At 39.6% G+C, this 26,515-nt stretch overlaps 1 protein-coding gene across 2 annotated transcripts in view; it reads left to right on the top strand.

Moving 5' to 3' along the window:
* Positions 1-9,526: 9,526 nt before the first annotated feature.
* Positions 9,527-26,515, top strand: part of MAP3K13 (mitogen-activated protein kinase kinase kinase 13) — a 161,752-nt gene continuing 144,763 nt past the window's right edge. The window contains exons 1-2 of one of the 2 annotated variants that reach the window (XM_027538971.1): positions 9,527-9,648; positions 12,407-12,533. The gene's annotated coding sequence lies outside the window, so the exon portion shown is untranslated. The remainder of the gene's footprint in view (positions 9,649-12,406; positions 12,534-26,515) is intronic. The other variant, XM_027538980.1, reaches the window with a different exon arrangement.

Below are 26,515 nucleotides of genomic sequence, written 5' to 3'. Positions count from 1 at the left end.
GCTCCGGGGCAGCTCCCGGGCTCTGATGCCCATTCTTCACCTCAGTCCTCCTCCTTCCCTGACCGCAGCCCCGTGCTCAGCACACCCTTGCCATCTCTTCCTCTTTGCTGGCGCCTGTCCTGCTTCCATCAAAAAGTAGGTCAGGCAGGACGATGAAAGATGCGTGAAACTGCCAGCAAGTCCAGATTTGCAAACCCCTGGCCCAGAAGGGCTGCCTTCCCTGGACAAGTTCTAGATTCACTACGTTGGTGGAGTTTCATCACAGTCTTCATCTTCATTATCCTTCTTAACAAAGACAGATATGTAGGATCCTGACAATTATGTGATACGATACATACCTGGAACACATAAAACACTTCATGCATTTCATCTAAATGAGTAAGGTACTAATATCAACCAAACATGTACAGAACTGTCATGCAGCAACCTTGTGGAACCTACCACTTTCTTGTCTGTCCAATCCTTCCATTTTTCTTTTTTTCCTTCTTCTGCCATTCCTAAGGATTATTTCTAATATTAATACTTCAACTATGAATCAAGCACCTATTACGTCCTAGGCAGCAGGCCAAAGACTAAAGATAAATGAGGCTGGGTTCAGACTGGGACAAAGTTTTTGAAGATGCAGTTGGCCTCAGGTGGTCTCCACAGCCCATCACCTGGCCAGAAGGCAGTCTGGAAGTTTCAGAGGAAAAACAAAACAATGGAGTGGTTTTATTCACTGATGTTTCACAAATTTTAGTGATGATTAAGGATTATTTTCACAGATATACTTTTCAGTTCAGTTCAGTTGCACAGTCATGTCCGACTCCTTGCGGCCCCATGGACTGGAGCACGCCAGGACTCCCTGTTCATCACCAACTTTTTGAGCTTGCTCAAATTCATGTCCATTGAGTCAGCGATGCCATCCAACCATCTCATTCTCTGTTGTCCCCTTCTCCTCCTGCCTTCAATCTTTCCCAGCATCAGGGTCTTTTCCAAGGAGTCAGTTCTTCACATCAGGCGGTTAAAAAATTGGAGTTTCAGCTTCAGCATCAGTCTTTCCAATGAATATTCAGGACTGATTTCGTTTAGGATTGACTGGTGTGATTTCCTTGCAGTCTAAGGGACTCTCAAGAGTCTTCTCCAACACCACAGTTCAAAAGCATCAATTCTTCGGCACTCAGCTTTCTTTATAGTCCAACTCTCACATCCATACGTGACTACCGAAAAAACCATAGCTTTGACCAGACAGACCTTTGCTGTCTAGGTTGGTCATAGCTTTTCTTTCAAGGAGCAACCATCTTTTAATTTCATGGCTGCAGTCACCATCTGCAGTGATTTTGGAGCCCGAGAAAATAAAGTCTGTCACTATTTCCATTACTTCCCATCTATTTGCTATGAAGTAATGGGACCAGATGCCATGATCTTTGTTTTTTGAATGTTGAGTTTTAAGCCAGCTTTTTCACTCTCCTCTTTCACTTTCATCAAGAGGCTCTTCAGTTCCTCTTCACTGTCTGCCATAAGGGTGGTGTCATCTCCGTATCTGAGGTTATTGATATTTCTCCTGGCAATCTTGATTCCAGCTTGTGCTTCATCCAGCCTGGCATTTCGCATGATGTACTCTGCATATAAGTTAAAGAAGCAGGGTGACAATATACAGCCTTGACATACTCCTTTCCCAGTTGGGAACCAGTCTGTTGTTCCATGTCCAGTTCTAACTGTTGCTTCTTGAACTGTACACAGATTTCTCAGGAGGCAGGTCAGGTGGTCTGGCATTCCCATCTCTTGAAGAATTTTCCACAGTTTGTTGTGATCCACACAAAGGCTTTGGCATAATCAATAAAGCAGAAGTAGATGTGATATTCTTTTACCTATTGAAAATAAGGGCTTACATGGTGGCTCTGACAGTAAAGAATCCCCCTGCAATGGGGGAGACATGGGTTCAATCCCTGGGTTGGGAAGATCCCCTGGAGGAGGGCATGGAAACCCACTCCAGTATTCTTGCCTGGAAAATCCCCACAGACAGAGGAGCCTGGTGGGCTACAGTCCACGGGGTCACAGAGTTGGACACAACTGAGTGACCAAGCACAGCACATTGAAAATAAAACCAGGTTCCTACTCCTAAGAAAATGGGTACAAGTAGCAATCAGAACCATCTAATCCATCAAGGACAGCCCCTCACTTTTGATAGCCAGCCAATCATGAATAGCCCTGGGCAAGCCTCTGAGTGCTAACATTCAATATCAACCAGCTTCTTATTAGTGGTATCAATCTCTACTGCCTCTAAAATTCGCCAATCTCTCAACTCCACCTTGCCCAAAATCTCAATGTAAGATTAACAGTTTGCTCTGCTTGGAGAGACCTTGTATAACCAGCACAGCATTCCCTGACTGTAGGAAGCAAGAGATTCAGTATTGTTTTCCAGGGGGACAATTTTGCCGTCCATCCTAACAACTTTCAACGTCTCCACAAAGGCCATGTAGGCAAGGCTTAACAGTTCTGAAACTGCTCCTGGAGCAAGTGGAGATAAGCACAGTGTGCAGCCATTCTGAGGCATTTTCTCTTCTATATCTCGGAGTCAGTCACAGGTCATTTCTCATGTATATCCCTGTGTGCATGCTAAGTCACTTCAGTGGTGTCTGACTCTTTGCAACCCTATGGACCCACCAGGCTTCTCTGTCCAAGGGATTCTCCAGGCAAGAATACTGGAGTGGGTTGCTGTGACCTTCTCCAGGGGATCTTCCCAATCCAGGGGTTGAACTTGCATCTCTTATGCCTCCTGCATTGGCAGGTGGGTTCTTTACCACTAGCGCCACTTGGGAAGCTCTACCTATTGCCCCAGTTTTAGTTAAACACAGAACTTTCTGCCTTGTACTTTCTTTCCCTTAGATACATACAGCTGCAAACATCTGTGTAAATCCATAAAATTGCCTGGCAGTAGTTTAGAGTTGGCTCCTCAGCAGGGCAGTGCTAGGGCAAGCAAAAAAGGGCCCCAGTGGGCAAAACTGAAGAGGGCACTCACCCTCTGGTTCATGTAATTGCTGCCCCTGTCCTGCTCCTGAACAACAGAGCGATCCCCACACTTTCTGTAATCTGTCATCCAGCCCCTCCTGTTTAGTGTCATACTGTGGGGCTAGGGCCTCAGGGAGCTGACACCAGGCTGATCTTCCTTTTGCTCTCTATGTAGATGATAAAGTGTCTCAATCTATTTGTATTTCTTATGGGCCCAATCTATGGCAGTGTGGCAAGCCAATTTAGCAATGTGCCACCATGATACTGTTTCCAGTCCACTTGACCTCCTTGACCATCTCTTGATCACTGGATGAACTGTTACATTCTCAAGTTGTCTTGTTTGTCTCAACAAGTGCCACTTAACAAGACGCCATTCCTCTTGACTAATGTATTTCCAGATCATTTGCGTGTTACTAATTTTGCTTGTTAAATATGTCATTTTCATTATTGTCATGGTGTTGCAATTCACAAATAGATCAGTTGATCAGAAATATATTTAATAGTCATCATTAAAAAATCTACAAATAACAAATACTGGAGAAAATGTGGAGAAAGGGAACCCTCCTATACTATTGGAGGGAATGTAAGCTGGTGCAGCCACTGTGGAGAACAGTATGGAGGTTCCTAAAAAAACTAAAAAGAGAATTGCCATATGATCCATCAATCCCACTCCTGGGCATATACCTGGAGAAAACTATGATTAAAAAAGGTAGATACACTCCTATGTTCATAGAAGCACTATTTACAATAGTTAAGACATGGAAACAACCTAAATGTCCACTCACAGATGAATGGATACAGAAGACGTGTTACACATATACAATGGACTATTACTTAGCCATTAAAAAAATGAAATAATACCATTTGCAGCTACATGGATGGACCTAGAGATTATTATACTAAATGAAGTCAGTCGGCAAGATAAAGACAAATACCATATGATATCACTTTTATGTGGAATCTAAAATATGACATAAATGAATTTATCTATGAAACAGAAACAGACTCAGAGAACAGACTTGTGGGGGTGGGGGGCTGGATTGGGAGTTTGGGGCTAACTATATATAATTATTATATATAGAATGAATAAACAGACATTCCTACTATATAGCACAGGGAACTATATTTAATACCCAGTAATAAACCATAATAGAAAGAATTTTTAAAAAGAAGTATATTGAATATCTTGTAATAACCTATAAGCGGGGGCTTTCCTAGTGGCTCAGTGGCAAAGAATTCGCCTGCAATGCAGGAGACTGAAATCTTGCATGCTAGACTTCATCATTATGTGAAACAAGAAATTCCTGATATTCAAGCTGGGTTTAGAAAAGGAACAGGAACTAGAGATCAAATTGCCAACATTCGCTGGATTATAAAAAAAAAAAAAGCAAGAGAATTTCAGGAAAACATCTATCTCTGTTCCATCGACTACACTAAAGCCTTTGACTGTGGATCATGACAAACTGTAAAAAGCTCTTAGATGGGAATACCAGACCTTCTTACCTGTCTCCTGAGAAACCTGTATGCAGGTCAAGAAGAAACAGTTAGAACAATGTATGGAACAACTTATTGGTTCAAGATCGAGAAAGGAGTATGACTGGGCTCTCTGCTGTCACCCTGTTTGTTTAACTATATGCTGAGCACATCATGAGAAATACCAGGCTGAATGAGTTACAAGCCAGAATCAAGATAGGCAGGAGAAGCATCAACAACCTCAGATAAGTGGATGATACCACTCTAATGGCAGAAAGCAAAGAGGAACTAAAGAGCCTCTTGATGACGGTGAAAGAGGAGAGTGAAAGAGCCACCCTAAAACTAAATATTAAAAAACTAAGATCATGGCATCCAGCCCCATTATTGCATGGCAAGTAGAAGGGGAAAAGGTGGAAGCAGTGACAGATTTCCTCTTCTTGGGCTCCAAAATCACTGCAGATGGTGACTGCAGCCATGAAATCAGAAGCCCTTCCAATGAACACCCAGGACTGATCTCCTTTAGGATGGACTGGTTGGATCTCCTTGCAGTCCAAGGGACTCTCAAGAGTCTTCTCCAACACCACAGTTCAAAAACATCAATTCTTCGGCACTCAGCTTTCTTTCACACAGTCCAACTCTCACATCCGTACATGACCACTGGAAAAACCATAGCCTTGACTAGACGGACCTTTGTTGGCAAAGTAGTGTCTCTGCTTTTGAATGCTATCTAGGTTGGTCATAACTTTCCTTCCAAGGAGTAAGTGTCTTTTAATTTCATGGTTGCAATCACCATCTGCAGTGATTTTGGAGCCCAAAAAAGTTGTTCGTAAATGTGACTTGTATCTTTCTTTGTCACTAAGTGTAGTCTTCTCCCTTTTTGAGTGAATACAAATTTAGAATCTGACTGGCTGATGAAAAGCACTCAGTAAAAATAGTCATGTTATTAGACATCATTAGTATTATGTTCTCTGAGAGTAGTCAAATTGAATTGTGTTTTTATTCTAGGATTATATTTCCATCTGCTTTGAATAGCAAACAGGATTCAAATTAATACATCATGTACTATTAAGATGAAAATGAAGTAGGTTGGCACAACTCATACCTCCATTAATATAAACATCAAAATTTCTAGCAACTAGTACTTATTTCCAGGTTTTTCGATCAAAGTGCCTTGATTTTAAGCCTGGAAATTGTACTGATGTGGTTATAGCACAGAGAAATTCCAATGAAAAGAAAAGAGGCCAGTAGACTAGGGATGTGCAAATGTTTTGATTTTTGAATAGGCAAAAAGATGGTAAAAGATGTTGTTGACTGGTGAGTTTAAAAATCAACACCTAACGAAATTTCAGAATAATTCATTAAGGAGATGGTTTGGAAAAGGGAATTTGTGATCATCAAAGATATATTGTGTTCATTAAGAACAAGATACACCAAATTAATTCCATTTCAGTCTTTGAGTGGATTAATACATTGGAAGATAAGAGAAATGTTGTATTGAGGCTCCTACAGTAATTTAACATGGTTAGACAATGAAGTCCTTGTGGATATGATGTGGGTTACTTGAAACTATGTTTTATGAACAAATATTTGACCAATCATGTATTTGTTGAGGATTTCCCTGGTGGTTCAGTGATAAAGAATCCACCTGCCAAAGCAGGAAATATAAGTTCGATCCCTGGGTTGGGAAGATCCACTGAAGAAGGAAATGGCAACCCACTCTAGCATTCTTGCCTGGGAAATCCCATGGACAGAGGAGCCTGGTGGGCTATAGTGCATGGGGTCACAAAAGAGTCAGACACGACTTAGCAATTAAACAACATGCATGTATATATACATATATATATATATATGGTTCAAATGATTGATTTAAAATTTGATTGAAATATATTTTATACTTGTTTCAAGTTATAGTATGTTGGTAGTCAAAAGGAAAAAGCACATTGTTGGAATGAAGGCATTAGATGGATCTATGATAACATTAATATGGAATTATTTTTTCATTAAAAGGTCTGCCTCTCTTATGACATAGAAAGTTCTTCAAAAGCAAGGGGTTATTTTATTCATCTTTGTGTCCCTAATTCCTGAGCTGGTGTCTCTCCTGAATGAATAAATAGAATTAGGAGGCTTAGACTTTAGAACTGACTACCATTGTCTAATTTTCTGATTTTCAGTAAATTAATTTCAATAGTTCATAGATTCATTAAAAGTATCATTGATCTTTTTTACTGCTAGAGTTGGAAGAAACCTTAAATTTCATCTATCCCAATTATATTATTCTATGGGTCTATGGGATTACCTGTTTATTTGTAACACAGATTTATAACCAACATTTCAACAATAATAACTATGGTAGCTTTGTCATAGTCCTAAAACAGAATTTGAATATTTAAGACAAATTTCTTCCAATAGAGAAGTCTAAATAAAATTGTGCCATGTTATTAGCAGTGTACCAAGTGTATTTATGTTTACTCTCGGGAACTGCTTGAATCCATTATTTATTCCTGTTTGGCCAGTTAAAACTGAAGGTAGAGCTCATCAGTCAATTCAGTTCAGTTCAGTCGCTCAGTTGTGTCCGACTCTTTGCGACCCCGTGAATCACAGCACGCCAGGCCTCCCTGTCCATCACCAACTCCCGGAGTTCACTGAGACTCATGTCCATCGAGTCAGTGATGCCATCCAGCCATCTCATCCTCTGTCGTCCCCTTCTCCTCCTGTCCCCAATCCCTCCCAGCATCAGAGTCTTTTCCAATGAGTCAACTCTTCGCACGAGGTGGCCAAAGTACTGGAGTTTCAGAGGAGTTGATAATTAACTCCTGGTTTCTGGGTAAGATTAAGAAGTTTGCCAGAGAAAGGGGGCTATGGAGTGTGAAATGAACCCAGCAGTGGCCAGATCAGAATATTCAAATGATCATCAGAATCCTGTGGGAACTGCTGGGTTCAACTGCTCCTCTATCTTGGACTGGGGGAATTTTCCTAATTTTTTCCACTGAGAGTGAAGGTCTTGCAAGTGAATCTGCTTTTACCTTATTAACACCTGAGGCATATTTTGGAAATGGAGGAAGGTAGCTAGTGTTTTTAGACTCCACTTCTGATCCTAGCCCTACCACTAATTGTGTGACTTATGGTCAGTTACTTCTCTGGATCCAATTTTCCTTATTTGTAACATCAAGAGCTTGACTAAATAATTATCTCCAAAATTCTTTTCAGTTCTCAGTTCAGTTCAGTCGCTCAGTCATGTCCGACTCTTTGTGACCCCATGAATCATAGCACACCAGGCCTCCCTGTCCATCACCAACTCCCGGAGTTTACTCAAACTCATGTCCATCAAGTCGGTGATGCCATCCAGCCATCTCATCCTCTGTTGTCCCCTTCTTCTCCTGCCCCCAAACCTCCCAGCATCAGGGTCTTTTCCAATGAATCAACTCTTCATATGAGGTGGCCAAAGTATTGGAGTTTCAGCTTCAGCATCAGTCCTTCCAATGAACACCCAGGACTGATCTCCTTTAGGATGGACTGGTTGGATCTCCTTGCAGTCCAAGGGACTCTCAAGAGTCTTCTCCAACACCACAGTTCAAAAGCATCAATTCTTCGGCACTCAGCTTTCTTCACAGTCCAACTCTCACATCCATACACGACCACTGGAAAAACCATAGCCTTGACTACATGGACCTTTGTTGGCAAAGTAGTGTCTCTGCTTTTGAATATGCTATCTAGGTTGGTCATAACTTTCCTTCCAAGGAGTAAGTGTCTTTTAATTTCATGGCTGCAATCACCATCTGCAGTGATTTTGGAGTCCAAAAAAATAAAGTCAGCCACTGTTTCCACTATTTCCCCATCTATTTCCCATGAAGTGATGGGACCAGATGCCATGATCTTCTTTTTCTGAATGTTGACCTTTTAGCCAACTTCTTCACTCTCCTGTTTCACTTTCATCAACAGGCTTTTTAGTTCCTCTTCACTTTCTGCCATAAGGGTGGTGTTATCTGCATATCTGAGGTTATTGATATTTCTCCCAGCAATCTTGATTCCAGCTTGTGCTTCTTCCAGCCCAGCATTTCTCATGATGTACTCTGCATATAAGTCAAATAAGCAGGATGACAATATACAGCCTTGACGTACTCCTTTTCCTATTTGGAACCAGTCTGTTGTTCCATGTCCAGTTCTAACTGTTGCTTCCTGACCTGCATATAACATTCTGTACATTTTTTGTTCTAATGATAAACCCTCGGCTCAGCTGGTCCCATCTTTTTTTCCTGGGTTGACTTTCTTTCTCCCATAATAACCTTTAAGCATCTCCACCTTTTTGAAGGCAAGGCTTGGGTTTTATTCATCTCCCCCAAGTTGGGTAGCACAGTACCCAAGCGGGCGATTTCAAGTAGCGTTGAAATTGATTCTTATACAAAATTCCCTCTTTGTCTGGAGAAGCTCACAGTTCAGATGGGAAAGTACCAAGCATCATTAATCAATCACTTAACTAAAAGCTGAGGATAACAGGAAAACCGGCTCCAACCTCCTTTACCACTTATATGTTCCAACCAGAGTTATGTAACTGGTTATAGTTAGCACTCTTTGAATGCTTTCACTGTGTCAGCGCTTTCCATGTATTTCCTCAAACAATACACTCACGCCAACCTTATATTCTAGGTACTAGTATCACCTGTTTCAATCTTTGGGAAAATGGCACAGAGAAGTTAAGTAGTCTGCCTAGGTAATATGGTTACAAGTGAGAGGTAGCATCACTTGAGCAAAATTGAGAAAACATTGTGACTGTCCGAGGGACTTGACGAGTCTGGAGAACAGTGATGAGTTCAAGGTAGAGAAGTGGCAGGCGCAAGTCATCATAGAAGGCTACAGAAGCCGGCAAAAAAGTTTGAAAACAAACAAAAAAAAATCCGCACTTCTCCAGGCTGGACTATATAGCCGGAGTTTAGGCAAACAGGCGGAAAAAAAACCTGGTAAACAAGATCTGGAGAACGCCTGAATCTCGACAGAACCGGGGAACAGGCCGGAAGTAGCGTCAACTAACTGCGTTGGGGACTTAGCGGGACTGCGGGCCCGGGAGGCATTCGAGCCGGACGCGACACCCGGAAGTTACGCCCTGGAGGCGGTACTCGGTTGTGGAGGGCGTCGCGATGGGCGGGGCGGAGCGTCCGTGGTCGTCCTGGAACCGTGGATTCCAGGCAGGTAACTTGCGTGCCGAACCCGGACCGGACACGGGTGGAAGTTGGGCTTGGGGGCTCAGTTTGCTCAAAACTCCAAACTCGGGCAGGGAAACGTGGCTCTCGCTTGCTATCGGGGCTGGAGGAAAGGCTCCTTGGCATACGGCTCCCTGGAGAGATAGGGATACGAAGAACTTTATAGGAACGGGGTCGTGAGGGCCGAGGTCATGGAGGAAATAACAGATAGGCTGAGTCTTCTAGGAATCGGTCATGGCTTGGGTGGGGGGGTTGGGGTGGGGGAGGTGATGGTCACAGGCTCATGACTGTTGGCGCTCGGAGGGGAAGACACAGAACCTGGACACTGAGATGAGCTGATGTAGAGTTCATTTCCCTCCTACCCGGTCCCCCATCCTATTCTGCTAGTAGGGAACAGCGACATCGTCTTTTCATTTCTTAATCTAGGACAGTGCCTTGTCACTATTAGGCATCATTAGATGCTGTCAAAAAATTGAATTAATGAACGCACGAACCCAATTCTGGCTCACCTGGGGGAGCTTCTAAACTTAAATGTTCCTACTTCTAAATGTAGAAGTGATGCCAGCTTAGTTTGCTAACTAGTGGCTTTGAGAATGTCAGTGCAGTAGAGGTTCGGGACGTTGTTATTGTTTTGTGGTTACTGAAACTTAGAAATGTGTCTTAATATTTTTCCCTGGGGTAGGTGGAGAGGAAAGGCGATCAGTTTGACTTTTTTCAGGTTTCTTCACTTTTCTGGGAATAACTTCAAGGTACCGGCCAGGAGTTGGCCATCAAATAAATTGCAGTTGTAGCAATGAGCTTCTAATTAGTGTTGGTGTTCCTGCGTGCTCAGTCGCTTCAGTCTTGCCCGACTCTGCGACCCTAGGGACTGTAGCCGGCCAGGCTCCTCTGTCCTGGGATTCTCCAGGCAAGAACACTGGAATGGGTGGCCAGGTCCTGCTCCAGGGAATCTTCATAACTCCTGCGGATCCTGCACTGCAGACGGATTCTTTACCACTTAGCCACCGGGGAAGCCCAATTAGTGTTTTAAGTGCTTCTTTTCTGTAATATGAACTTATTTTTCTTTTTCATAATGTTTTCTTTCTTAAACTGGGGTGCTTTTTACATTTGAAATGTACATGAGAAGTATTTCATAACAAAGATTAAAATAGTTATATACAAAAGTCCAGTCAGAGATTTCATCTGGTGGGTACACAGAAGTTTTGTGCATTGTGCCTCGGAAACCCCGTGGACTGCAGCTCACTAGGCTCCTCTGTCCCTGGAATTTTCTGGACAAGATTACTGGAGTGGGTTGCCGTTTTCTACTCCAGGAGATCTTCCTGTCCCAGGGATAGAACTGTTACCCCGTGTCTCCTGTGTCCCCTGCATTGGCAAATGGATTCTTTACCACTGAGCCACCTGGGAAGTCCACATAAAGGGTTAAGTCCTTCTAAATAGTTGTAGGAGGCTTCCAAAAGAATGAATCTCTGTAGGTTAAATTGTTTCCATAGTGAAGTATTTGTTTAGGTGTCTTGAATGGAATAGAGAGTGGGCATGTGCTAAGTCCCTTCAGTGGTGTCCCACCCTTTGCAACCCTATGTACTATACAGCCCACCAGGCTCCTCTGTCCATGGGATTCTCCAGGCAAGAATACTGGAGTGGGTTGCCATTTCTTCCTCCAGGGTACCTTCCTGACCCAGGGATCAAACCTGCATCTTTTCTGTCTCCTGCACTGGCAGGCTTACTGCTAGCGCCACCTGGGAAGCTCAAAGAGTGGGCATAGACCTAAATAACCTGATTCTTTTTGGTTGTCAAATGGGAAAAAAGTGCAGATGACACATCAGGCTTGTAGTAAGATCTGGGCATGAATCCCTATCTAGATGCATTGATTGATTTAGATCTAGGGAGGTGATTGTGTGTAGGGGTTTCATACTATCAAATGAGATGCTGCTGCTGCAAAGTCGCTTCAGTTGTGTCCGACTCTGTGTGACCCCATAGATGGCAGCCCACCAGGCCCCGCCATCCCTGGGATTCTCCAGGCAAGAACACTGGAGTGGGTTGCCATTTCCTCCTCCGATGCATGAAAGTGAAAAGTGAAAGTGAAGTCACTCAGTCGTGTCCAACTCTTATCGACCCCATGGACTGCAGCCCACCAGGCTCCTCCGTCCATGGGATTTTCCAGGCAAGAGTACTGGAGTGTGTTGCCATTGCCTTCTCCATCAAATGAGATAGTAGCTCCTAAATGGTTCTAGAATGTTGTTGTTGGTTTGGATGTAATGGAGTAGGGAAACCTGAATTTCTGGCTTTTTGTTTGTTTTACAAGGAAGAAACGAGTAACCATTTTTAGGTTTAACGATCTTAAGATGTTATTGAAAATAGGTTGGAAAAAACTAAAACTAGAGATTCGAATACCTTATTGAAGTCATACAGTTTTTAAAGTTTGCCTGCCTTTAAACCTTGTTTTCCCAATTTCTGGAAATTGCTGGCAACCAAATGATTTTCACCTTTCTGTGCTCTTACTATGGTATGTCCTTTAGGATACATGTAAATTTGGTACAAAGTAATGTTTTGAGATCCTCTAGATTGATGTTAATATTAATGTCATAAAGTCTAATTTTGCTACCTCAGTGTGCTGTTCAACGTCATGTCCATTAATTCTGCACATCTAAATGACTATATTTGTAATCTGTATGGTAACTGTTATTCATAATAAATTGGTATCCAAGTGGTGACTTACATATGTGCATTGACGTTCTTGAGGTTTTCAGTTTTGCAGAACTCTGATATCTGTGGACGCTAATATGGACTTCATTTAAAGAAATCCACGGACCAGGAAAGGACAAAAACATGAATCAGTTTGTATTTTGGCATTCAAATCCTAGCACTTTGGGAAAGGTAAGTTGTTAACTGTTTTATTTTAGGTGAAAAATATTGATAGAATAGCTCTGGATTGGTCTAGAAAATTATAGGATTTTGATTGAAAAATATAGGCTGAATCTCTTTGAATTATATTTTAATCCAGATCTTCCAAAGAAGTTTGAGTTTTGTTCATTATATATGAGGGAATGTTACTATTTCTCTGTAAAACTGATCAGAAATTAGAGAGATTGACAAGATATGTATTCTTGGAACATTATTGCTCTGTTTTCTTTCTGTTGAATCTTCCTTCAACATTTTAGAACCTGTAAGTATGGGGTTGCCAACAGTCATTAAATCATCGCACATCCAAATTTGGCTCTGTAATAGTATGTGTCCCAAATCTAGCCAATTTTATTTTATGCTTTAGGTTAAAGCAAGAAAAGAAGCCCCTAGGTGTCTTAAAAAAAAAAATCCTGTCTTACGTATGCTATTTTCCTTTTTCTCCATTTTAAAAAATATCTTAGATGATTCATTCTCCAGGCCTTTAATCTTTCTGTCCTAGGGGCAAGGTTCTCTTTTTAAAATTTCTATTTTTCCTGGTTGAAGAGTTTTTAATTTTAAAAACTTTTAACTTCTAACTTTGCAATAATATTAGGCACCTTTTAATCACTAATTATTAAACTTGTAGTTTTTCCTGGTCTCTGTAGACAAACTGGCTTCTTGTTTGGAATGCTTTCTAAAAATAGGTTTTACTTCTAGGATTCCATCTTTCAGATATATTTGCACTTGCACATAAAAATTTGTTTATAAACATATTCATCACCATATTATTTGAAAGTAAGAAAACAACAACAACAACTAGAAATAACCTGAACATCCTCAGCAGAGTCTGGTTAAATGAATGCTTTTATAGAATGTAGTATTTGCTGCTCTTAGAATGAGTTAGATCCATAGGTGGGGATAAGGAAAAATCTCTAAGATACGTTGTTAACTAACATAAACAATATAGAACTGTATGTATAGTATATTTTCATTTGTGTTTTTGAAAGCATATATTTCTATACATACCTGTAAAATTTCTTCAGATCCACATAAGGAACTTAGGGCACTTAAGGAACAGGTACTCCCAGGGAATGAGACTAGAACTCTAGAGAAGGAAGGAGTCTCATGTTTTTTCTGTATTCTCTTTCTGGTGGATTGTTGTTGTTTTTTACTCTGAACATTTATTTTTAATGCTAAGAAACAAACAGCAAGGCTTTAGGTTAATTATGTGAACTCATTACTATTCCTTATGTCTATTGTCCTTATGATTATTTGCACTATTCAGGAGGAATGAGGTTGCACAAGTGAGTTGTTTATTTCAGAGCTGCATGAAAGGTTTGGTGATGTTTTAATATGTTTGTAATCTTGGCATTAGATTATTATTCATAATAAGAATTTGTTAATAAATTAGGTGCTTAGTGTTGCCGAGTTCAATGCCCATACACACTTCATAGCTTGTGCCTGACCTCCCTATGTGATGCGGGTGTTGTTACCTTGGTTTGCAAGCTATGCTTGGGTTGGATTGCCACGGTTCTTCTGAACCTCTCTTTACTGCTGAATGGATGGACTTGTTTGCATTGAATTACTGTTTAGCAACTCTACTCTTTAAACAGACCTTACTGTTATTATTTTACTTTGTTCTTGAAGTCTGGAACTGGCTTAAGGCATTTCAAAGAATGGCTTGTTCTCTCTGTTATAAAACCAGGAAGCCAGAAAGATCACTTAGATATATTTGGATAATTTCATTCTGCATTGAGAATATTCCTTTGAATTGCCTGTTTCTCTGCCTTGGACTCAGCAAAAATTTCTGATGACTTACTTCTCTAGCCATCTTTGTCTCTCTACACTTTCATTGGGTGAAATTTGGATTAAGAGTAGTGTATCAGTACAGTGAGTTATACAAGAAATTTGAAGATGTAATAGTACCATTTTGTTAGTGGAGGGATTTTATTTGAAACTTGCTGGAGAATAGGCTATGTAAGATACATACCTATGTAACACTACTGTCATATAAAATATATCATTGTGTGTCTTGTTAGAAGCAAAATGAAGGCCACTAATCTAGGCCTTATAATTAATAGAATAGAACAGATTATGGTATGCCAGGTGTTTCAGATCAATACCACACGGGCTGACTGTTTTGCATATAAATCATTTCTATTAAATAATGCTTTGCTTCTTGAGATCTGTGAGACTAATCAGTACTGGCCACAGAAGGTTGGGAGGAGGGGGAATCACTGGGAAGAATGCCTAAAGTAGGAGTCCTTATTCTTGCTAAGAGAATGGATAGCAATGAATTGAATCCAAGGGTAGACTGTGTTTTCCTGAGTCAAGATGAATGAAGTAAAGGTGGCTTATAGAAAGAAAAGAAATGAAAGTAAATTATATGTAGAGAACATAGAATTGGGCAGATACATGTGTGTGTGTGTGTGTGCAGGTACATATATAATACATTATATATTTAAAATGTATGTATATTATTATTTCACACATAAATATATTTTATATATTTTTGTGTGTGAAAACTACAAATTCTGCATAGGAAGGTATCCAGTTAATACAAGAGAAAAAAAAAAATCAGAATTTTAAGGCCTCAGAGCTGGACTGTTAGCGGTTAATTCATAATTGTGAGAACAGCTTGAAGAATTTTGGCAGTGTTAAAAGATCATTCACAGGGCCCAAGTGATGTAAAGATAGACAAAAGCCTGAGGATGAGAAAGTTAAAATTTAGTAACACGTAACATTATGGTTAAGGGTATCTTTTAAGATTCTGTTTTGTGCCATTGTTTTGAGTAGGGGGGAAAAGAAGAACTGAAAAATATATTGCTGTTCAATTTGAATTCAGCTAGATTCATAAGCTTTTCCTAGTGTGCCAATTGTATATGACCAAAATGGGTTAATTGGACCCATTACCTACAAAGCAATTAGTTTTTGTATATTAATTATTAGATAAACCTGGAAGAAGGAGAGAATTGTTTTTAATCAATCTTATGATTATATAAAAAGACGACTGTGATGATCCAAGTTGAGAGCACTGAGACTACTTTGTTTAGAAAAAAGAAGACTTGGGAACAGTTGGAGAAATGCCATAGGAAGTGCACTTGTTCTCTGTTATTTGAAGCCAAAATTAGTTCTAAATGAGAGAAGGTATAGATAGAACTAGTCAACAGTGGAGCAGATTGTGTCCAGAGGCAGTGAACGCCGAGTCGTTAGGGTCTCTTAAGCAAATTTTGAATGTTGGCAGTGTTGTAGAGGGTACTTCTCATTGTTTGGAAGATTGTACCAAATTATTAATAAGGTATCTTTTAAATCTGAAAAAAAATTATACTGCAGTAAAGTGTTTTATTATGGTATGTGTATATGTTCTGTTATCCCTGTATTTAAATTCTGAGAGCTAACTTACCTGCTGCTCATTCAGCTACTAACTTCAGTTAACATATAACCAGGAAATAAAATTACCTGAGCTTCCAAATTATAAGACACAAAATCTATATGCTTTTCTCAGGTCTTTACTCAGTTCATTTACATTTAGACACAGTTTAACATGCTTAATTAACTGGATCTAACTCCAGTGTATTAGAAGCAACAGATTCTGAGTGGGCCAAAAAGGAAGTTACTCGGTTGTGTCCAGCCCTTTGCAACCCCATGGACTATACAGTCCAAGGAATTCTCTAGGCCAGAATACTGGGGTGGGTAGCCTTTCCCTTCTCCAGGGGATCTTCCCAACCCAGGGATCGAACCCAGGTCTCCCTGCATTGCAGGAGGATTCTTTACCAACTGAGCCACAAGGGAAGCCCATCAAATAGAGGCAGGCACATTGACAAGTGTGGACAGCAACAAAGTCAGAAAATTGACCAATTAATTTGAAATTGGTAGCAACCCAGGCTTTTTGGTGAGATGAAAACTCTTCTGTGTTCATGGATATTCAAAATGATAACCCTGACTGAACTTAAATAATTTGTGTTCAGTATTTTCTATTTAAGAATACCTAAATTTTAGAAAGATTTCTTTAGTTTGTTTTGTAAGACAGATATTTGGCATCTGGAGAGGGTACGTGCATTGTACGGTATAAAGAGTTAGGCCTCTAGAGCAGTAAACATAGATTTGGATCTGGGCTCTAGTATCTACTTGCTGTTCTATTAATTAAGTTTATTATTCAGTCTAAGCCTCAATCTCTTCTAGAAAATAAGAAGTTACTGAAAAGTAAGTGTATGTAAAAGCTTTGCTTATATTAGGTGTTAAGTAAATAATAGCTATTATTATTTCATTATTACTGTAAAGCCTACTCTACCTTGAATTTCTTTCTCTTCAAATAGAGTAGGAACAAACTTAACCTGATAATTTTATTGTAAGTTTATATATATTAATGCTAATAAAGATGATGACATGCTTAAAAAACCTTTTTTAAAAATCATGTAAATAATCCATGTTCACTTTATAAAAAATAGGATGTAGAAAAAAAAGATATGTATATCCCTCCCAAAAGGAGTAAAGTCATCTATAATCCTCTACCACTGTTAATATTTAAGTGACGTGCTTTATTATTATTACTTTGGGCTGTGCTGGGTCGTCGTTGCTGCACGGGCTTTTTCTCTAGTTGTTGGTAGGCCGGGGCTACTTCGAAGTTGCGGCGTGTGGGCTTCTCACTGTGGTGACTTCTCTTATTGCAGAGCACGGGCTCAGTAGTTGCAGCTCTCGGGACTCTAGAGCACAGTCCTGGTAGTTGTGGTGCAGAGGCTCCAGGGGTCAAACCCACATCTCCTGCATTGGCAAGCAGATTCTTTACCATCTAGAAGAATCTGCCTGCCAATGCAGAAGACGCAGGTTCAGTTCCTGGGTCAGGAAGATCCTCTGGAGAAGGGAATGGCTAGCCACTCCAGTATTCTTGCCTGGAGATTTCCATGGACAGAGGAGCCTGGCAGGCTACAGTCCATGGAGTCACAAAGTCAGACATGAGTGAGTGACTAACACACACACAGACACACACACACAAAGCCACCAGGGAAGCCGCGTGCTTTACAGTGCTTTGACGTCCCTATAGGATGTCACTTCTGAGTATTGACGTCTGAAACTGATTCTACCTTACTACTATTGGAAAACGTAAATTAGTCACTACACTTGCTATTCTGTGGAGAAGGAAATGGCAACCTACGCCAGTACTCTTGCCTGGAAAATCCCATGGACAGAGGAGGCTGGTAGGCTACAGTCTATGGGGTCGCTTAGAGTCCGACACGACTGAGCGACTTCACTTTCACTTTTCACTTTCATGCATTGGAGAAGGAAATGGCAACCCACTCCAGTGTTCTTGCCTGGAGAATCCCAGGGACGGGGGAGCCTGGTGGGCTGCCGTCTATGGGGTCGCACAGAGTCGGACACGACTGAAGCGACTTAGCAGCAGCAGCAGCTTGCTATTCTGAATATGCAGTGAAAGATTGTGACATGACACAATGTTGATTTAAAGAAAGCCCTAGTTCTAGAAAGCTTTGTGTAATGAAAACAGTTTTGTTAGAGGAGTGGGTGTATGTTGGTGCTGTGGGGCTGGTTGGCCTGAGTTTGAATTCTGACTCCACCCTTTACTAGCTCCGGAAGCTACCTGAAATTTCTTAACTTCTCTGGACCTGTTTCTTCACATGTAAATTGGGGATAATAGTAATACTTAATTTATGAGATCATTTTGAGGAATTACTCAAAGTGCTTAGAGTAGTCCTGGCACAAAGTATAGACTCAGTAAACACAAATTGCTCTTATTAATTTTTAAAAGCTTAATTCTTTCTTGGGGGAAAAAAAAGCATGTTTACTGGAGCAGATTAAAGAAATAAGTTAGAATGAGCACAAGAGTAGTCAGTGAGATATACTACATGTTTATCTTTTGAACTTGCAAAGTGGTCTGAAATTTTCCATTCGAAGGCTTTGTTAATTTTTCTACCCGTTTAAATCTTCTCAAATCATGATATTCCCAATTTAGCTTCTTTATTTACCCCACAAAATCAATTTCATTTTATGTTGTCTCATCCAACAAATATTTTGGCCATGCTTTCAAAAATCAAAAGCCCAGGAAATTATCATTAAATCAGTTTATCTGACTACAGCCCATGGTGGTTCTGTAAGAACTTTAAATTCAGTTGCAATTTGATGTGAAGAATGTTAATCAAAGTGATAAACCCTTGAACGTATTTATTCTTTCAGTACACTATAGCTCTTTAAAATCTCTTTCCTTTTCTTCTTAATTCCTTTTTGTTTTCTTCTTTTGCTCTTTCAGCATTGTATCTAGCAATCTGATTAATTACTGTTCAAAGAATTACAGTTTTTCGAATCCCTCAAGAACTTTTATTAGACTTGCTAGTAGTATCTTTATGTGTTTTGTTTTGAAGTATCAAGTACAAATTTTTGAAGACCCTGGGGCCTACCATAATTATGTGTTCAAGATTTGAGTTTGAATTACTTCATCAAGACTTAGATCCTCTTCAAAAGCCTCAAGTCTCACCTGTATTAAAGCTCTCCTTTGAACCCTCTCACAAAAATAAAAGCTTAAATGACTCAAGTCCATTAGTACCTTGCCTTTTATATCCTTTTCTCTGATTTCTCTTCAATTTCCTTGGCCTTTAGTGTCTTTCATGTTGCTTATGTTCCTTTAGACTACAGCCAAGGAATCTGTGCTTTCCAAAAGAATGTGTGTCCAGGGCCATACGTTTTCACTGATAGAGAAGTGTAAATTTAGCGTGATAAGCTTAGAATCAGGTCTTTTGTTGTATCCTATAAAAACCTGAGTCAACACTAAGAAGATGAGGACGAAGTGGTAAAAATATGTGAGGTCAGATTATGCTCTCAGAACCTATGTGTTTTAGAGAAAAGAACCCTCAACCTAAAATTTAATGATTCTTAGTCTCTCAACTGGGCTTCCTGGTGAGGTAGTAAATAATTTGACTCCCAGTGCAGGAGACACAAGAGATGTGGGTTCAGTCTCTGGGTTAGGAAGATTCCATGAAGAAGGAAATGACAACCCACTCCAGTATTCTTGCCTGGGAAATCCCATGGACAGAGGAGCCTGGTGGGCTATAGTTCATGGGCTTGCAAAAAGAGCTGGACACAATTTAGCAGTTATACAACAGCAGATATCTATGTGGTTTAATCCCTCATCTTCAGATCCTTCAAGTCATATGTTACCTTCTCATTAAGGCTATAACAACTTATTTAAAATAGTAACCTCACCACCACCCCCAAGGCACCCCTATTCCCCTCTCTGCTTTACTTTTCTCCCTGATACTTATCTCTGCCTGATGTCCTGTTCACCAGTGCTCTCCCCAGCACCAGAACAGTGCCAGATGCACAGTAGGTGTTTAGAAGATATTTATTAAGTGAATGAATTTAACTGGTATTCACAGAGGTATGTGTTTGGGACAATAAACCGAATTATGGGGACCTAGTATTTTTTAATGACTTTTAAAAGGATGAATTAATTAAATTTATTTATAGCTTACTTTGTTCTTAATATTTGAAGCAGCTTCTAAAAAGGCATATAGTACAGTGGGATGAAGACATATAAAAAGAACAAAACAAAGTGTGTGAATTGATAATAGTAACATTAAACTGGGGTAAAGTTAATGTAAGAAGGTTCTCCATAGTGACTAAGGGCAGATTGTAAATTTGACTCGTTAAAGAATTGCTCAGAAATGATAATTGGACTCGAATCATGAACTCTGTTCTGTGGCACAGGTCACAGACATTTGAATCTTACCTAGGAACCCAGAAAACCTATTTGGTTTAACTATAAGAACTTGTGAGATTACTCTTATAAAAATACTTGCTTTCTATATTAGGAAATTTCCTATTGGTATAAATTTGATGCTGACCGTCATAGCTGTCAGCCTCTGCTTCTGTTGTGTTAGGACATTTCCAAGGTTGATTCAAAGGTTTGCTGTCAAAGATACCAACCAGGACCTCAATTACTCTGACTTCTCCTACTTGTAGGGTAGTGTGAGATTCCAGTGGTTGTGACTCCCTTTTAAGATACATAATCGGAGCTTAGAAATAGGTTTTTCATTGTGCGATATACACATATATCAAGTTACTCATATATCAAATTATTGTATTGCATACCTTAGACTAATGTAAGGTTGTATGTCAATTATATCTCCATAAAACTAGGGGGAAAGGTTTTTATACAATCAACCACTGAATTGGGGTGGAGAATTGGGAGTTAAATAGGTGAATTAGACTTCAAGAACCCTTTCACTGATAGAGTAACCAAAATCAGCTATTCTGTGTACATGTGAAATTAAATGGGACGTTGTGCAGTAATATATGTCTTTCTGTTCATGAGATGTATACGTTCCAAATTCTGTGTTGTCTTTTTCTTGTCATTTAAAATAAATAAATGAACACTAAACAAAACTGAGAATTCTGGAAATGCCTGTAGGCCAGAGATAAAGTGAGGGCTGCAAGAGGGGTAGACAGTAAACTCTGCAGTGTTTCATTAAACAGAGATGGCATTTTGAGACAAAAGAGGACAATATTTAGCTAAGTGGTGTTCCAGTGGCAAAATATCCTTTTATTTGACTTTTTCTTATTTTTTTACCTTTCTCCTTTCTATCTTTGACCTGGAGATAAGCAGTACTTTTGGAAGGCAACGTCTATCCTGTCCTATTTTTCAGATAGAAGGGAAGTAAATGAACATCAGACTTTTAGGGAAATAATGAAAACATGACTTTAAAAAAAGAATTTATGTTCCACATATTTCAAAGTCAGAATATGGGGAGACATCCCACTCCAGTGTTCTTGCCTGGAGAATCCCAGGGATGGGGGAGCCTGGTGGGCTGCAGTCCATGGGGTCGCGAAGAGTCGGACACGACTGAGCGGCTTCTCTTTGACTTTTCACTTTCATGCATCGGAGAAAGACATGGCAACCCACTCCAGTGTTCTTGCCTGGAGAATCCCAGGGACGGGGGAGCCTGGTGGCCTGCCGTCTATGGGGTCGCACAGAGTTGGACACAACTGAAGCGACTTAGCAGTAGTAGCAAGACACTACAGAAACATTCAGTTCAGTTCAGTCGCTCAGTCATGTCTGACTCTTTGTGACCCCATGAACCGCAGCACGCTAGGCCTCCCTGTCCATCACCAACTCCCAAAGTTCACTCAAACCCACGTCCATTAAGTCGGTGATGCCATCCAACCATCTCATCCTTTGTCGTCCCCTTCTCCTCCTGCCCTCAATCTTTCCCAGCATCAGGGTCTTTTCCAAGGAGTCAGTTCTTCGCATCAGGTGGCCAAAGTATTGGAGTTTCAGCTTCAGCATCAGTCCTTCCAGTGAATATTCAGGACTGATTTCCTTTAGAATGGACTGGTTGGATCTCCTTGCAGTCCAAGGGACTCTCAAGAGTCTTCTCCAACACCACAGAAACATTAAGGTGAACAATTTGCATAAAGGGAAGGTAATTTCAACAAAAGCTTTATAACATGTTGCTAATTAAATGATCATATTGGGTTATATTTAATCTCTTAAGTATACATTATTCTAACAGTATATAAGTATACTTTATGCTAGTTTAAAATGTACTCATTTTGCTTTACATATTTTATTTGATGGAACTTTATGTTCATTTTTTAAGGAAATCAAACGTCTCTTCATTTTGGCATTTGATGAGTAACAGTAAAAACTTGAGAACAGACAGAACTATCAGTGTAAAAATAAAGCAAAGGTCATCATATTTTCTGGCATAAGTGGTATAGGAGCAGAAGGATCTTGTTTTCAGCAAAAGTGTTGAAATGGCAGAAAGAAAATATCCCCAACAACTTTGCTGACACAAATTTTGCTACAGTGAGGACAAAAAAAATTGTCCCAGGTTTTAACTCAATATTTCCTGAACTGTGTTACTCAGAAAGGCTGATACAGCTAAAAGATACTTCGTAAACCAAAATGGTTCTATAATGACTTAAGTTTGGAAAATGTCACATTCTTTTTTAGAAATTTATAATGCAAATTAGCATTTTCCAAACCTATATGTGGCTAGCAAAGAGTCCGACACCACTGAGCAACTTTCATGTATGTGTGGCTAGAACTCTTTTTAATAACCCTTGGAAGAAGGTTTCATGCATAGAATGAAATGCTATTCAAGATTGAAATGCTAAAATTGAAATTCATAGAAATGCTGTTCTAGATTGAAAAATAAATTTGAAACATATATTCATACATATATACATGTATGTTAATATATTCTATTATAGCATAATATTTTATATCTTCTGAAGTTAATAAATCCTGATTGTCAATGAAATTTTTATTCAGTATCTTTAATGAATATAGAGGTTAGAATATTAAGATTATTTCAAAATTTGCACACATGTACTAAATTGAATGGTCATTAAATAATAGTATAGCACTGACATAGATAATCACTTATCTTTTCCTGGACACATTTTCTTTACTTGTCTTCCAGTTCATCGTGCCCTTCAGACTTTCCTCCTCCTTCTCTGACTATTCCTTGTAGTCTACTCTGTTTCTCTGCAGTTTTTTTGACTTCTAAACACTGGAGTGCCCTAGAGATCAATCCCAGAACCTTATCTCTTTTCTACCTAGAGTCATTTCTCTTATCTACTCTCAAAGTTTTAATACCTTAAATACCAGAACATTTTTAATCTCCAGCTTAGACCTCTCCTTTTAGCTCCAGATGTATAAATATCTACCAGCTTAACATCTCCATGTATATGTCTACCATTCATCTCAAATTTAGCATTTTCAAAACTGAACAGCTGATCATCCCTCTCATCAAACTTCTTTTTAATTTTCCTAATCTCGGTAACAGACAATTCTGTCATTATTGTTTCTCAGCCTGGGAGTTATCCTTGATGCCCCTCTTTCTCTCATGCCAACCATCTGATCCTTGAGAAAGTCCTGTTGGCTCTGCCCTAAACGTACAGGCAGAGTCCAGTCACTTCTACCTCCTACCTTAACCTTCTTTCTTCTACCCTTGCCCCTTTCTATCAACACAGCAGCCAAAGTGATCCTGTTAAACAGAAGTAACATCAAGTCACTCTGCTCAAAACTCCAGTAGCTTCCTGTCTGACTAATAAAAACCCTTTGACGTGATCTGCTCCTACTCTTCACCAGGTCACCTGTTTCAGCCTTCTGTCTGTTTTAAGGATTTTGCTGGTGCTGTGCCCTGTGCTTGGAATGATCTAGAAACCGTGTGGCACTTTCCCTCACCTCCTTCAGGATCTGACTCGGAGGTCACACTAGCTACACTCCCGACTCTTCTTCCCAGCCACCACACACATGCTTATACTTCTTAATCCCTTTTCTTGCTTTCTTTTTCTCCTTCTCACTATATAATATTCCATGTCTTGTCTTGTCTACTTCTTTATCCCAGCTCCAAATATAAGCTGCATGTGAGGAGAGTGATTTGCTTTGTCTTTTTTATTCTCTGCTGTAACCCTAGTGCCTAGAACAGGGTTTAACTCATAGTGAGAACTAAATAAATATTTGTTGAGTGAATGAATGAATCATGTATGAAATTGCTCAAGTGGTTGAATATAATATTGCTTAATTGCCTTAATGTGGCTGAATATAAAATAATTAAAGGCTTTTTGTTTACTGAAATCAAAGTATTTTTGACATAATGGGAAAAATCCCATTTAAGCTCAGACTTTCTCAAAATGTCAGTGTATGTTTATACTCATTCGGTTACTGCTTATCAAACCCTGGATATTTTCAGGTATGCTGTCAGGATGCAATTAAGTAATGCTTTCAATAGGTTTGTTGTTGTTCAGTCGCTCAGTCATCATGTCCAACTCTGAGACCCCATGGACTGCAGCGTGTCAGTCTTCCTTGTCCTTCACCATCTCCTGGAGCTTGCTCAAACTCATGTCCGTTGAGTCGGTGATGCCATCCAACCATCTCATTCTCTGTCGTCCCCTTCTCCTCCCACCTTCAATCTTTCCCAGCATCAGGGTCTTTTCCAGTGAGTCAGCTCTTCGCATCTGGTGGTCAAAGCATTGGAGCCTCAGCTTCAGCATCAGTCCTTCCAATGAATATTCAGGATTGATTTCCTTTAGAATTGACTGGTTTGATCTCTTTGCAATTCAAAGGACTCTCAAGAGTCTTCTTCAACACCACAGTTCAGAAGCATCAGTTCTTCAGCACTCAGCCTTCTTTGTGGTCCAACTCTCACATCCATTCATGGCTACTGGAAAAACCATAGCTTTGACTATACGGACCTTTGTCGGCACGGTAATGTCTCTGCTTTTTAATATGCTGTCTAGTTTGGTCATAGCTTTTCTTCCAAGGAGCAAGCATCTTTTAATTTCATGGATGCAGTCACCATCTGCAGTGATTTTGGAGCCCAAGAAAATAAAGTCTGTCACTGTTTTCATTGTTTCCCCATCTATTTGCCATCAATAGGTTAGAACTAAGTAAGTTACTCTTGAATGGGTAACGAAAATATAGTCAATAAGTAGTAGTATTTTTTTCCTAAACCTGCCATAGCATGTAAAAATAGATGTATATAAAATGGTAGCTAATTTACTTGGAGAAAATAAGAGTGAACGTATAAATAAAAAATCACCGAAGAAAGCTCAAGAAGAAAAGATTGACTTCCAAAATTGTATGTGCTACAATGTAGTTGCCCTTGAAACCATATGGTATTAGTACAGATAGGTCAGAATGTAAGGAGCAAGACTGAAAACCAAAATTAGGCACATCAGCATTAAGAGGATTATTTTGAAAAACAAAAACCTAACCTGTGAATCAGAAATTAGCATGGATCCAATTCAGAAGAAAAAGCACTAGTATATGTACTGCACGTGCATATGTAGAATGAAGACAAAGATGGAAACAAATACCAAGATAAAGATTTGTGAAATCAAGTTGTTTAGAGATTGTTTAATAAGCATGGACTATTAAAGTGATAACATTTTCTTAGTATACCTAACGTATGCCAAAATTAAAAGTATTAATAAACAGAGCAAATAAAACAAAGTGCTTTCTGGACATGGTTTTAGATATTTTAAAAAATCATTTGCAATTACATGTGGAAATTAAATAAAAATCTTTTAAATCTAAAGTTCATATTAAACTATGGGAGGAGAATTTTGCTTCTGTTTAAGACGTAGAAAGTTGCAAAGAGAACATTTCTCTCACTCCTAACATTAGAAAAACCTGATAATCCACAAAGACATGACTTTTCTTGAGTCCATGAGAGAGTTGGCTTCACAAGGCAGTCAGGTAAACTGAAATTCCAAAGACAAGCCCTTCTGAGAAGAGATGGGGCACGGAACTGTTTTTACCTTTGGCAGAGCATGGGAGGAAGCAGTGACCAGCATAAAAGGGTGGTTGCTAAAGAAAAAGTTAAAATTTTAACAAATTCTTGATGTCTGAATATGGGGCTGGAATAACAGTCTAGAATAACTGGGAGCCCCAGACACAAGGCAGTCTGCACTCACTCAAGCTCTTCTCTACAGATCCCTGTGTTAATTTCCTAGGGCTGCCAAAACACAAGTGCCACAAACCAGAATAAGCTAAAACACCAGCAATTCTATCATAGTTCTGGATGCAAGAAGTCCAAAATCGAGGAGTTGGCTGTGCTGTCTGTCTCTCGGAAGATTGTAGGAAAGAATCTACTCCATGCCTTTCTCTCTCTCTCCTTTTAAAAATTGATATTGGATAGTTTTTATTATTTTTCATTTTTGTTTTATGTTGGAGTATAGTTTATCTCCCTGCATTTCTCCTAACTTCTGGCATTTGCTGACAGTTCTCAGTATTGCTTGCTTTGTGACAGCATAGCTCTAATCTCTGCCTTCATCTTCACGTGATTGCCTTCTTCATGTGTGTGTGTCTGTGTCTCTGTTGCGCCTTCCCAACGTCTTAACCATTTAAGTGTACAGTAGTGTTACCTTTATGCACACTGTACAGCATATAAGTTTTGCCACGTTGTGTTCTCATTTCATTTGTCTCAAGATATTTCCTAATTTCCCATGTGTTTTCT

The sequence above is a fragment of the Bos indicus x Bos taurus genome, chromosome 1 (assembly GCF_003369695.1).
Source record: "Bos indicus x Bos taurus breed Angus x Brahman F1 hybrid chromosome 1, Bos_hybrid_MaternalHap_v2.0, whole genome shotgun sequence".
NCBI lineage: Eukaryota > Metazoa > Chordata > Mammalia > Artiodactyla > Bovidae > Bos > Bos indicus x Bos taurus.
This window is presented reverse-complemented; position numbering and strand designations above follow the sequence as displayed.